The sequence below is a fragment of the Phragmites australis genome, chromosome 3 (assembly GCF_958298935.1).
Source record: "Phragmites australis chromosome 3, lpPhrAust1.1, whole genome shotgun sequence".
Classification (NCBI taxonomy): Eukaryota; Viridiplantae; Streptophyta; class Magnoliopsida; order Poales; family Poaceae; genus Phragmites; species Phragmites australis.
Window position 1 is genome coordinate 26,900,599 of NC_084923.1, and position 12,063 is coordinate 26,912,661.

General features: G+C 47.4%; 2 long non-coding RNA genes across 3 annotated transcripts; one reads left to right on the forward strand and one right to left on the reverse strand.

Annotated features, from left to right (window-relative positions):
- The first annotated feature begins 1,059 nt into the window (after nt 1–1,059).
- Nucleotides 1,060–9,932, forward strand: LOC133912747 (uncharacterized). 2 transcript variants are annotated; one of them, XR_009908889.1, is made up of 7 exons: nt 1,060–1,264; nt 7,347–7,431; nt 7,518–8,240; nt 8,320–8,737; nt 8,818–9,121; nt 9,200–9,298; nt 9,381–9,931. It is a non-coding gene; the product is annotated as an uncharacterized LOC133912747 (long non-coding RNA). The 2 variants fall into 2 exon arrangements; XR_009908888.1 differs by having other exon boundaries at nt 8,818–9,298; nt 9,381–9,932.
- Nucleotides 9,933–10,346: 414 nt separating this feature from the next.
- Nucleotides 10,347–11,722, reverse strand: LOC133911121 (uncharacterized). The gene is made up of 4 exons (XR_009908602.1): nt 11,515–11,722; nt 11,153–11,435; nt 10,857–11,066; nt 10,347–10,776 (listed from the first exon to the last, which is right to left on the reverse strand). It is a non-coding gene; the product is annotated as an uncharacterized LOC133911121 (long non-coding RNA).
- Nucleotides 11,723–12,063: the final 341 nt, after the last annotated feature.

The following is a 12,063-nucleotide window of genomic DNA, read 5'->3' on the forward strand; positions in this document are numbered from 1 at the left end:
ATAGACTAAAAAAATTTGTTTCATGATTTTTGGATTAGGAAAGAATTAAATATGCATTTAACTAGGTTTAAAAAATACATTTTATCACAGAAAATATACAACATTTTCATGAGTATAAATACTTTTATTATGTAGATAATGTTACAAGGAAACCAATAAAATTTGGTTCACTTGATTTAAAGCTAAGATGAATTAGTTATTAATTTTACAATATTGAGCTATTTTAAGTTTTTTTAACTTTACTAAAATTCGATAAAACCGAAGGGTTTTTATGGAAATCGAACGGTATTTAACCACAAATAAAATGTGAAAAATATGATAAGTTTTCAATTGAATTGGACCGGTTACCAAATGATTGATTCGATCAGATTTTACCTTCATCAAACTAGTTTGATCGTCCGAATTCTTATCAAATTTTGATCATCCGAATTCTTATCAAGTTTCAATCGCATTTTGTGATATTCGCAAATTTCAGAAATTCACTGGATCCGGTTTTTTTATGTCAAACGAATTTATCACATTTAACCTTTGTCCGGCACCGATGTTGCCCAATGGACTGCCTGGTCAAACAAGACTGCGATGCCTGCAAACAACACTGACCTACGTAGAGTGCGATGCCTTCATCCAAACCAACGGCGGTTTTGTGCTACTACAAAAACAGGAAGCTAACCCATGCTCTGCCCGTGCCGTGCGCCACCCTCTCCACGTGCCGGCACATGGTCCAATAAGCCGACGCGTGCACGCTCGCCCAGGAAGCGGCACCCACCGCTGCGATTCCTAGCCACGTGAAAATAGGACGGGAGGTCCCAGGTGCATGCATCGAACACGGACGGGGCCTCCAGCGTCCAGGGGCCGAATCATACTAGACCACGTTGCTGGCAGCAGTACGGTGGGCGCGTCAGCGGCAGCGTCCCTGTCTCGGTCGGCACGTGAATCAGGTCGGCGAGCCTCGGTCTGCACGTGAATCGCCAGTTCGCCGCCCTGACCTGCCTTGTCGGGGACTAGCCCCTCAAGGGTAGTACGGCGTTTATGGACCTGATTCATGTCGTGAGAGGTTTATGGAGGACATATATGCTTGCTATAGTTGGTGCCAGTGGCACCCGAGCGTTGGATGGCAGGTTTTCCGGTGGCACGCTCCCGCACAATGGTTTCGGCGTAACACATGCTACGGTGGCACGCTCCTGCAAAGAATATAGTAGTAGTACAATTGACATGAAAGACCACATTTGGTGGCCATACTGGCGCTATGGCAGAGGCTTCAGCAGTAAGACCATCTTAACTATATTTTTTACTTCCTAATTCTTAACTATATTCTTTTACTTCCTAATTCTTTTTTAATAGTGTCCTCTTTAAATTGCATGAAGGCTTGATTCGCTCGGTGCCATCTTATTCTTCTCCTCATTTTTATTTCTTTTATTTTCTCTCATTTCTAATACCTTTATTTTTAATACCTTTATTTTTAAGATATTTAAAAAAAATGAGAGAGAATCAAGTTTAAAAGAAATAATTTTAAAAATCCTTTTATAACAGAAATTGTAAAGAAAAAAATATTTGAGTACTAAAGAAAATAATAATCTCCTCGTGAAAAAATCCGCATCCACGAAAAAAATCCCTTAAAATGGTACAATGAAAACTAATAGAGGTTATAAAGGGTCATGACATGTTGGGTGCAGGTCGCAACCACAACCGTAAAACTTGAGGAAGATGCGCTGCGCTCCAGTGACATCAAAGCACAGCTGCTGCTCGTAGAAGTCGATGGTGGCAGCGAGTTAACAGAAGGCACAAAACTTTCCGTTAAGTTGATAAGCTGCATTTTTACTCAATAGAAACTGCATCCTGTCAATTGGCTCTGGGTGGTCCATGTGCCCCGATGGATGCAAAGACTTGTATTACATTTGTCAAACATGACTTTCTTTTCTTCTTCATTTTTCCAGTCTTTCTTTTTGATTTCGTAGGCTACGTGCTTTCTAAGGTTTTACACTCTCGATAAAATAGCCATACGACCATAGGTGTCAAGTTTTATAAGAATGAAGACCAAAATAATATGTGTTTCCGGGTTAGAAAAGAGAATTAACTAAAATATCAATTAATTGGAACAAGTGGAGAATCATTTTTTATATATTACACCTTGTACCATTACATTTGGAGTCAGAGAGGTCATGAATTCGTGATCACTTAAGCTCTGCCAATCAGACATGAACGCACACAAGATTTAACCAAAGCGTCACACAGTATACATATGGACGGTGAACACTAGCAAGTAGCTATGGCTGGATGATGAACACTCTCCTCTCTTACAGTCTCGGAGCCAAACCTTAGAGAGTAGCTATGGCACAACCGCTGGTGCCTTTAGCCAGGCTTACCGGAATCTGGTTCCACCACTCTGTGCATAGATGTGAACATTCACTCATACCACGAGATCAGTTAAATTTAACCGTTGTCCACTTGTTTGTTATGTGCAGTACACAACCACGAGAGTGGGGGACAAAAATGAGGACCAAAACCCGATCCGTCCCACCCAGGGGCTGCATCGGAGGGCCGCGCCGCCCGGTTGGGCCCCAGCTCCCGGACCACTGGGGGACGCGATGTAACTTCCTCCTCCCCCCACTAGCTTTTAGCTCGGGTAAATCAGGCCACCCGTTTGGCGAAACGGGGACGAAAGCTGCTTTCGCTCGCTACCCTCACGCTCACCGATGCGCACGAGGCGGAGCGTACGACTCCCGGACGTGGCGACCCCACCCAGGTTCTGCGTTTCCTCGCGCCAGTACCGCCGCAAGGTCCCCGGGACGCGTGGGCGCGTGAATCTTCATCGAGGCAAGTTGCACCGTTCGTGGAAACCTCTAGCGGCACACGGTAGCTAGCTTAGTAACGATCCACTGACGCCTGGGCTCGGTGGCACGAGGGAACAGCATTGTCTGTGACGTTGTGAACGGTCCGGGTAGATGCCGCGGTCGTGACCAGGAGTCGGATGGAAGGAGAGGGCGCTGCTGGTGATCGCCGCGCTGATTCGTTGTGGGACCGCACCCCGGGGAGGGAGGGCACAAGTTGCGGTGCGCCTCTGGTGACGGGACACCCCGTCCTTTATCCGGCACTGCGCCACACCCCAGAGCCTTCTGCACTTGCGGACCCACCGGCTGCTGCGTGCCGCAGCGTCGTAGCCCCCAGGATCACGAGGTTGCACCTTGGAAATGTTTGAGTGCGTGGAAATATCAAAGCATAAGCTCTAGGTATTAGAACAAGGAACAATACGTTCTTCACTTTTGGCCAATAGCACATCTGTGATTTACACGCGAGTCTCATCTCCGTGCACTTTTTATAATATGGACGACTGGACAGCTTGTTTCAACTTTCAACGTTTAAAAGAATATTAAGGCTACATTTGATTCATTACTATATATTGCCAGAGGGACGGAATCAGTCCTGAGCTAAGCTTTATTCTATCATATTCAAATTTGAATTAAATTAAAAAAATATTATTTCCATAGTAAATATAAGCGTGACTTAGCTCATAGCCTGAGCTGAAGGTCAACCTACCATAAATTTTTTTTAGCCTATTTAAAATTAATATTTTAATAATAGCCCGTCGGGACCTATATTTTCAGAAACTGACCCATTTTGTCACGCCAGTAGATTTGGCGTGACTCACCGCTTGGTCACGCCACGGAGCCGAGCGTGACTGCCGTGCCACGTCGGCGGGCGGCCCGCCCAGTGCCACGTGGGCGTGCCGACGTGGCAGCCCTGAGTCGCGCCAGGGCGCATGGCGCGACTGGAGTCACGCTAGGCTCTATGGCGCGATAGAGCGCCATACAGGCACACCGGCTGTCCTCCCTCTGTCACGCCAAGGGCGCTAGCGCGATTCTAGTCATGCCAACCCCTTTGGCGTGACAGAGGCATATACAGGCCGGGCGCCGGCCCTCTCTCCCGCACGCAACAGATTCTTCCTCAACCAGCCGCAAGCAGGAGAGGTCTCTAGCGCCGCCTCGCCCTCCTCCACCCCCATTCTCCACCGATTTGAGCCCGATTCAAAGGGGATTTAAAGGGAAAGAGTGCTAGTAAGGTATCTCCTCCAATCCCTCCAATTTTTTTTGGTTAAATCGGTTTGCATTGCTAGTTTTCGGGTTGTTAGGGTTTAGAACTTGATTCGGTTGATCTACAAAATTTCAACGTTTCGATCTAGATTGGTGGTCATATATCATGCTATGTACGTATACCAACGCATATCTATCGTGTGGAATTTGTTGCATGCAATCGGTTGAGCGTAGGAAATTGAAATTCATATAGCTATACTAAATATATATGAGCAATGCATGTTTTTGCATTTGTATACTTGCGGAGGATGTTTTGCATTGTAGAGATGTAATTTAGTCGAATTGAAATGTTTAATGTGTAGGTTTTTAATGTGCTATAGCGATGATACACGTGTAGTGTTTGGATGGTTTGTGTAGATGGAACGCATTGTGTGTGTTTTTTATGGTGGCACGGTTAGTACAAATGGGGAGATCGATAAGATGAGGGAGGAAGTGTTGAAATTTGGGAACCCTCCTTGCTTCGATGAAATTGTTGCTCGGGATAGGGTAGTTTTGAATGTTGATGCGGATGGAAGTTATGTTACTGTACGGGGAAGGTTGGATACCGGTAGGGGTGGCAAGGCTCACTATGTTGTTATGGAGTTGGCATCAGAAAATGATTAGAAGCTGTATAAGGAATGTTTGAATGGTTCTCAAGTTTGTTGCACGGAGTTGGTAGTTGATGTCGGTGTCGGAGAAAGCTCGATGCCATCGGTTCAAGATGTACCGAGCAATAGTAGCCAAGAAGTGGAGCCTGTTGAGCATTTGACCCAGGAAATTCCATGTATTGTCGCAGAGGGTGCCGGTACCGCCATACTCGCGGATGGTACAGTTGCAGAGTTAACTCGGGCATCTGTTAAGAAGGTACATGCTGGTGGTTCAAATAAATTTGATATGGCTGTTGTATGTAATGATTTCGATGATGATTATTTTGAGGATGAGAAGGCTCAGGAAAATGTTGAGGAAACTGAAACATTTTCCTTGTACAGTGAGGATGATGTCGAAGATGATGAGATAGAAGAAGTGGAACATGTTAGGCAATGACACGGTGGTGTTGAGGTGGGAGCAGAAGCGGGAGAGAATGAGGAGATAGCTTGGTGGGACGAAATTTACACGGAGCAGGAGGTAAGGACACTCAAGGTGGTACATGTGGACGTGCCCGAGGTGCCTGGTTACGAGGACATTTCGTTGACGAAGAGTGCTCTATGTGATAATAGCTTAATGTCGATGGAGGAGGAACAAGACGATGAGAAGGAGTTAGTTAAGAAGGGGATGTTATTTGATAGTCTTGATGAGGTGAAGTTCTGGTTCAGGGGCTACTCAGTTCGGCACCACCGGCCGTATGACGTGTTCCGTTTGAATGCGAAGGAGAGGTACACTTTAAAGTGCCAGAAAGGTTGTGGATGGGGTGTATGGGTCCGTCGTATCCCAGGTGACGGCCAACGATGGAAGGTCACAAATGTAAAACAGCCTCACACTTTCGGGTCTGCGAGGCCGGAACAAGTGCACTCCCAGTGCACGGCTACTTATCTTGGTTGACGCATCGCTCCAATCGTTAGGGCGGACCCGGACACGACTGTGATCTCTCTAATTGAGTCTATAGTTGGGTTCACAAATTACCGGGTACTGTACGGCAAGGCATGGAGAGTGAAGCAACATGCCATGGTATTACTTTAGGGAGATTGGAAGGAGGCATACGCGAGGGTCCCTAGGATCTTGAATGCAATTTCACACGTCAATCCCAGGACGAAGTGGTTCATTTCAACTGGTGGCATGATGGCAAGCGATGGCGGTGTCATTAAACCGGTCATGCAGCGTGTGTTTTGGTGCTTTCATCAATGCATGGAGGCCTTCAAACATTGCCGGCCCATGATAAGTGTCGACGCCACATTCTTGACGGGAAAGTACAAGGGTGCACTGATGATTGCTGTTGGCATTGATGCAGAGGATCAGTTGATCCCCTTAGCATTTGCGTTGACGGAGGGAGAGCGGAACAGTAGCTGGTCTTGGTTTATGTGCCTGGTTTGCCGTCACGTAATTGGAGCGGGGCGTCAAGTCTGTATGATATCGGATCGGCACCAGGGTCTCCTTAATGCAGCAAGGGAACACATGGAAGATTACCCTCTTCTCGTGCACCAGTGGTGCATGCGTCATTTTGCTGCGAACATTTGGAGAAGGCAGAAGAGCAAGGAGGTACTTGCCGAACTCAAAGTAGTTTACAAGGTTAAAGAGGAGAGACAGTTTGAAAAGAAGCTAGTAGAATTGGAGAAGATATTGAACGAGCCTGCGACAGAGTGGTTGAAGAGCGAAATAGCTAACAAGTCCAAATGGGTGCAAGCGTTTGATGCGGGTGGATGTAGGTACGGAATCATGACAACAAATATCTCGAAGGTATTCAACAACGTCCATAAAGGCATCCGTGCAATACCGGTTTCTGCCATCATTGAGTACACCTTTCATAAATGCAACTACTACTTTGTCGATCGTTGGAAGAGAGCACGCGCAGGTATTGCTGCTGGTGAGGTGTGGGGAAAAGCCATTGCTAAGCACCTCACATCGCAGGGGGAGATATCAGCTACACAGGAAGCTCAGCTCTTTGATCCAAGGAGCTATGTTTACAGCGTGAGATCCGCATTTCGGACATGCGTGGGGGGTGAGGGCTTTGGCGGTAGAATCTACAGAGTCGACTTAACCACAGTGCAGTGCACGTGCAGGACCCCACAATTGCTGTATATCCGGTGCTCCCATGTTATCACAGCATGCCGGGTGAGAAGAGTTGACCATACAAGTCCCGACTACTTGACCCCATTGTACTCTAAAAGGATGGCTCTAAAGACTTGGGAGTCCACCTTTGAGCCTTTACTTGATGCTTCACAGTGGCTGGAGTACAATGGCGACAAATATGTGCCCGATTGTGGGCTATTGAAACAAAAGGCAGGGAGGAGGAAGAGGAAACATCTTCGGAATGAGATGGATGATAGCAGCAAAGGTTACGGTGAAGACATGTATGGAGTAGGAGACTTTGATGAGGCACCTATTAAAATTCGTTGCTCTATATGCCACCGGTTGGGGCACAGGATGGAACAACACAAGGCGGGTCCGAAGAATAATCCTAATCGTAGGAAAAGGGGGAATTCTAGTAGCAGGGAAGTAGATCGCAGACAGGTAGAGGTGAACTACCTGCTATCGTTCAGTTGTTCTATATATAATGTTTTATACTTGCCATAAATTAAATTTTTTCCCCGTTCGCTAACAACCCTCTTACTACTTACATTTTAGGGTGATGGCGCACCCTGACTACTCGCTCCTTGAGACGTTTTACGACAGGGAGCACCGAGCGCACCTGATGGTCGATGACGGCGAGGTACGATTTATGCATGCTTGTTACATCTAAGTGCTACATAAGATGCATGTGTCACTTATATTTTGAAATTACAATGATTCTTTCAGGTGCTATCACCACTTCGGATTCGCACTCACAGCCCTCTCAGGTGGGATGAGAGGTACGCCCCATACATTGGGCGTGCAGGATTCCTACCGTTGGCTCGGTTGGTCACGACGGGGTTGCCGATGTTCGACAATGCAGCTCTGACTGCGCTAGTTGACCGTTGGAGGCCCAAGACACACACCTTCCATCTCCCTTGCGGCGAGCTCACGGTCACTCTCCAGGATGTGGAAAAAATACTCGGGCTTCCAGTGGACGGGCAGCTTGTTTGTTAGAATGTGCAACCCGCAGGGTGGAGAGACATGGTCGGGCTGATTGTTGGCAGTAGGCCACCAGAGCCTGCGCAGGACGCGAAGGACAAGAAACCTTCAGGCATTAGCTCTGCCTGGTTGGCTCAGAATTTCACGGAATGTCCTGACGATGCAGCGGAGCACGTCGTCGAGAGGTACGCCCGTGCGTGGTTGTGGCATCTTGTTGGAGCCTACTTGTTCCCGGACGGGAGTGGGAACACAGTATCGTGGATGTACTTGCCGCTACTAGGAGAGGAATGGGAGAACGTTGGCCTTTACAGTTGGGGATCAGCCACGTTTGCATGGCAGTACCGGCAGTTATGTGATGCTTGCAGGCGTAGTGGGGACCATGCCAACCTTGGTGGATGCGCGTACCTCTTGCAGGTGTGGATGTGGGAGCGCCTGCCAGTTGGTAGACCCGATCGATTCTCCCCCGGGGTACGTTTTTAAAGTTTTGTTTCAATTTGTATTCTTTGTGGATATTTCGAAATGTCATATGATGTGTGTTTCACTGTAGGTTTGGCAGTTCGAGGACGAGGGCTCGCTCCCGACCGTTGCTTTCCTTTGGAGGAACGTCCGGGCGGTGATTGGAAACGCAGGAAGGCGCTACCTCTTCTACACTAATGAGCTAGACTGCATCATGCAAAGCTACATGAGTGCAATTGGTTATGAATTTCGTATTTCACACACTTGCATATGCCAATTGACATTTTCGTTAATTTTCAGGTGACATGGGAGCCATATGACCGACACGAGATCCTTTCGATGGGTCTTAGCCCTTTGTGCACACGGGACATGGAGTATTGGCGGTCCATTCTCCCGCTTATTTGCTTTTACATTGTTGAGATGCACTGTCCAAACCGTGTGATGAGACAGTTCGGGAGGTTACGGCGGACGCCTCCAGACACGACACCCACATCCGTGGCTTTGCACAAGTGAGTACTAATACGTCTTGCATGGTTCAAGGGATCTTTTATGTGTGGTTATATGTGTCTCTGATTCTGCCATCTTGCAGAATTGACAGGAGGAAACAACGAGGCGCTCAAGATTGGCGGGACGTGCACCATAACTACTTGGTGCAGTGGAGCAACCGGGCGTAGACAATCGTACATGGTGGACCCACCCACCGCTCGAGTCTGTACCGCGAGTACCTGAGGTGGTTGCATGACTCCTCCAGGTTGGCAATCAAGCCGAGATGAGTTGCAGCTGGAGCGGAGGATTTGCCAGACTCTGATGATGAGGACGGCCTTGTAGATGAGTACGACCAGATCACGAGACACAACCGTCAGCCCGAGCGTGGTCCGCTTCACAACTACATGGTATTTGTATTTTGGCACACCAACATTGTATTCGTTCATGGTTTCTACCGTACTTTACAGATTGCGTAGGCGTTGCAGGGATAACAGCTCGGGCGCCTTGCTAATGAGGCTAGGCAAGCTTTGCTTGTACCCCCCGGGTCAGCGAAAGAGGTTGGCCAACTTCGTGCTTTTGTAGAGGTAATAGTTGTCTAAGTTATAACTATTCAAATTTTCTCCTACTTGTTCACATACTCAGAAAATTTGAACTAATTGTTTGCAGAGGGTTCGTAGGAGCTGCCGCTGCCTTGCTTTCAAGATGAGCTGCATGACGACCCCGGATGTGGAGCTTGCACATGGTGGGCCTTCTTCAGAGCCATCTGTTGGCCACACGGGTGCTTCAACACAGCAGCAGACGCCGGTGCATTACGGTACCCGGACTCGCACGCGCAGCACTAGTGTGGCTCGGACGCAGTCGCATAGTATGACTGGAGCCGCCTCTACTTCCGTTGGGGCGGCTGCATGAGGCAAGGCCCCACAGGAGCAAACCTCAGAGAGCGAGGAACAGAGCTCGGACGATGGAGACCCATCGTATAGCGCGGATGTGATGGGGACCTCACACCTCGCAGGCGCCCCTCCAGCTACCCAGCCTTCACAGCCCCCACGGCGCCGCCGAGACAGGACAGACATTGCTAGTGGCAATGTCCTTCCATCCAACACGGCCCGCGAAAGGAGGAAGAAGAAGCCCTACACCCCTGGGATGTGACCGACTACATTGTTGGCTCGGCGAGTTGCGTGTGTGTGTTTGTAAGGAGAACATGTACTGTTAAACTCCGAATTTACCAAGTCGCATTCAATAACTAGTCTTTGATTTTGCAATTACCTAGATGCCTCGTATTTCCGCCGTGGTTGGTACACAATGGTTCGTACATGGTCGATCACGAGAATGGAGAACGGTGGTGCTGGATTTTCCAAACCAATGGCGTGACAACGTGCTGAGTCGCACCACAGAGCTTGGCGTGACACAGTACTGAGTCACGCCGGGCACGCCCCCCCCCCCCACGATCCCGGGGGGTACTACAAATTCTGAAGGTCCGGCGTGACAAGGCTCCTAGTCATGCCAGGAACCTTGGTGTGACAAGGCTCCTAGTCACGCCAGGAACCTTGGCGTGACAGAGAGCGCAACATCAGGACAATATCGTGGATACTAATACTACAAAATCCATTAAAACATGTGGCCCAAAAATGAGCAAATTTGTTGGCATATTAAAATTAGGTCTGACTTACAGATATTCATTGCTCGTCGACGATGATTACATATCACGTTCACAAATAGTTAACATAAGACAATTCATTCATTTATATTTATACTGTTAGGTCTAATCGTCTAGCCCATCATATAACACCTCATTCTCATCGTCGTCCAGGATAACCATGGGTAAATTACCAACAAGCGCCTTCATTGTCTCTATTTCCACCTTCGTAGCCGAAACATCTTGACCCTCCATGGTGGTTCTTCTCATGGGGGGATACAAAGCACGGTAGTAATCACGAGTTTCTTTCTTCCTATTCATCAAATAGCTTGACAACACGTTTGGAGGACGCTTACTCCACCATGCAATCTCATGATCAACTGCACCTTTATCGAGGTACTCCTCCCATGAACATTTCCGCGTTCTCTGCTTAAGAAAATACATATGCACAACAATTAACAATACGATAGCGCAACATTGAATATAAATACTATGCATGAACCAACCATATCATTGCCGACCACATGTCCGCAGTAGTACCCCACTCCAAGTTATGATGGCACTATCCCGTGTTTCGCATTCACACCACAAGGGCATTTTCTTGGGGCACATGGTTCTATAACCCTTTTCCCCTTCACTTCATCTTTTTCCTCATCTTTCCATTGACCATCAGGACCGTACAATGGATCCCGAAAGCCACAGGTAACACCATGACGCTGCATTACAATTCATGATACATGTTACATGATACATAACTCTTCCGCATTCAAATCGTAAACAAGCACTCATGCACAATTCTTACCCTTGTCATCCCTTCGTAGCAGAAGTAAGGGGACCCCCCCAGAAGGTTCACAAAGTACGCTTCGCTTTCCGCAATTGCACAACAGAGGATCCACAACACGTATACTCTTCAATTGCCACTTCTCTTTATCCGTCAATTTTTGCGGATTTGGTGGTGGGGGGACCCAACGAACAAACTTGTCATATGGCTTCGGATACTGACTAAACCATTTCACCTTCAGAATCCTCTGATCATACATTTCGGGCCCATCAATCCATTGGAAGAAATAGCACATCTCCCACTCCTACAAATTATGAAAACGTCACGTCTGCAAAAGTAATACCATTTGCTTCTACCCTAATCTTTAACAAAAATACACTCACACAATAATCCGGGCAAAGGTAGTAAGCCCGACCGGCAGTATCTTCGTGTAGCGACTGAAGAACCACGGCTCGCTTACTACAGTCACAAGTCGGGACGGGGAGGGCGGGGGGGGGGGGGGGGACGGGAGCATCTTTGCAACTGACATCGGGATACTTCTTACCGATATGTGTCCACTTTTGCTTACGCCATAAATTCGACATCATACCGAAAAACTGCATGAATACAGAAGCTACTCATTATACATTTTAATTCGACTAAAATTCATCTCTGCAATGCAAAAACATGCATTGCTCATATACATTTAGTATAGCTATACGAATTTCAATTTCCTACGTTCAACCGATTGCATGCAACAAATTCCACACGATAGATATGCGTTGGTATACGTACATAGCACGATATATGACCACCGATCTAGACCGAAACGTTGAAATTTTGTAGATCAACCGAATCAAGTTCTAAACCCTAACAACCCAAAAACTAGCAATGCAAACCGAAATAACCAAAAATACTTGGAGGGATTGGATGAGATACCTTTTTTTGACTTT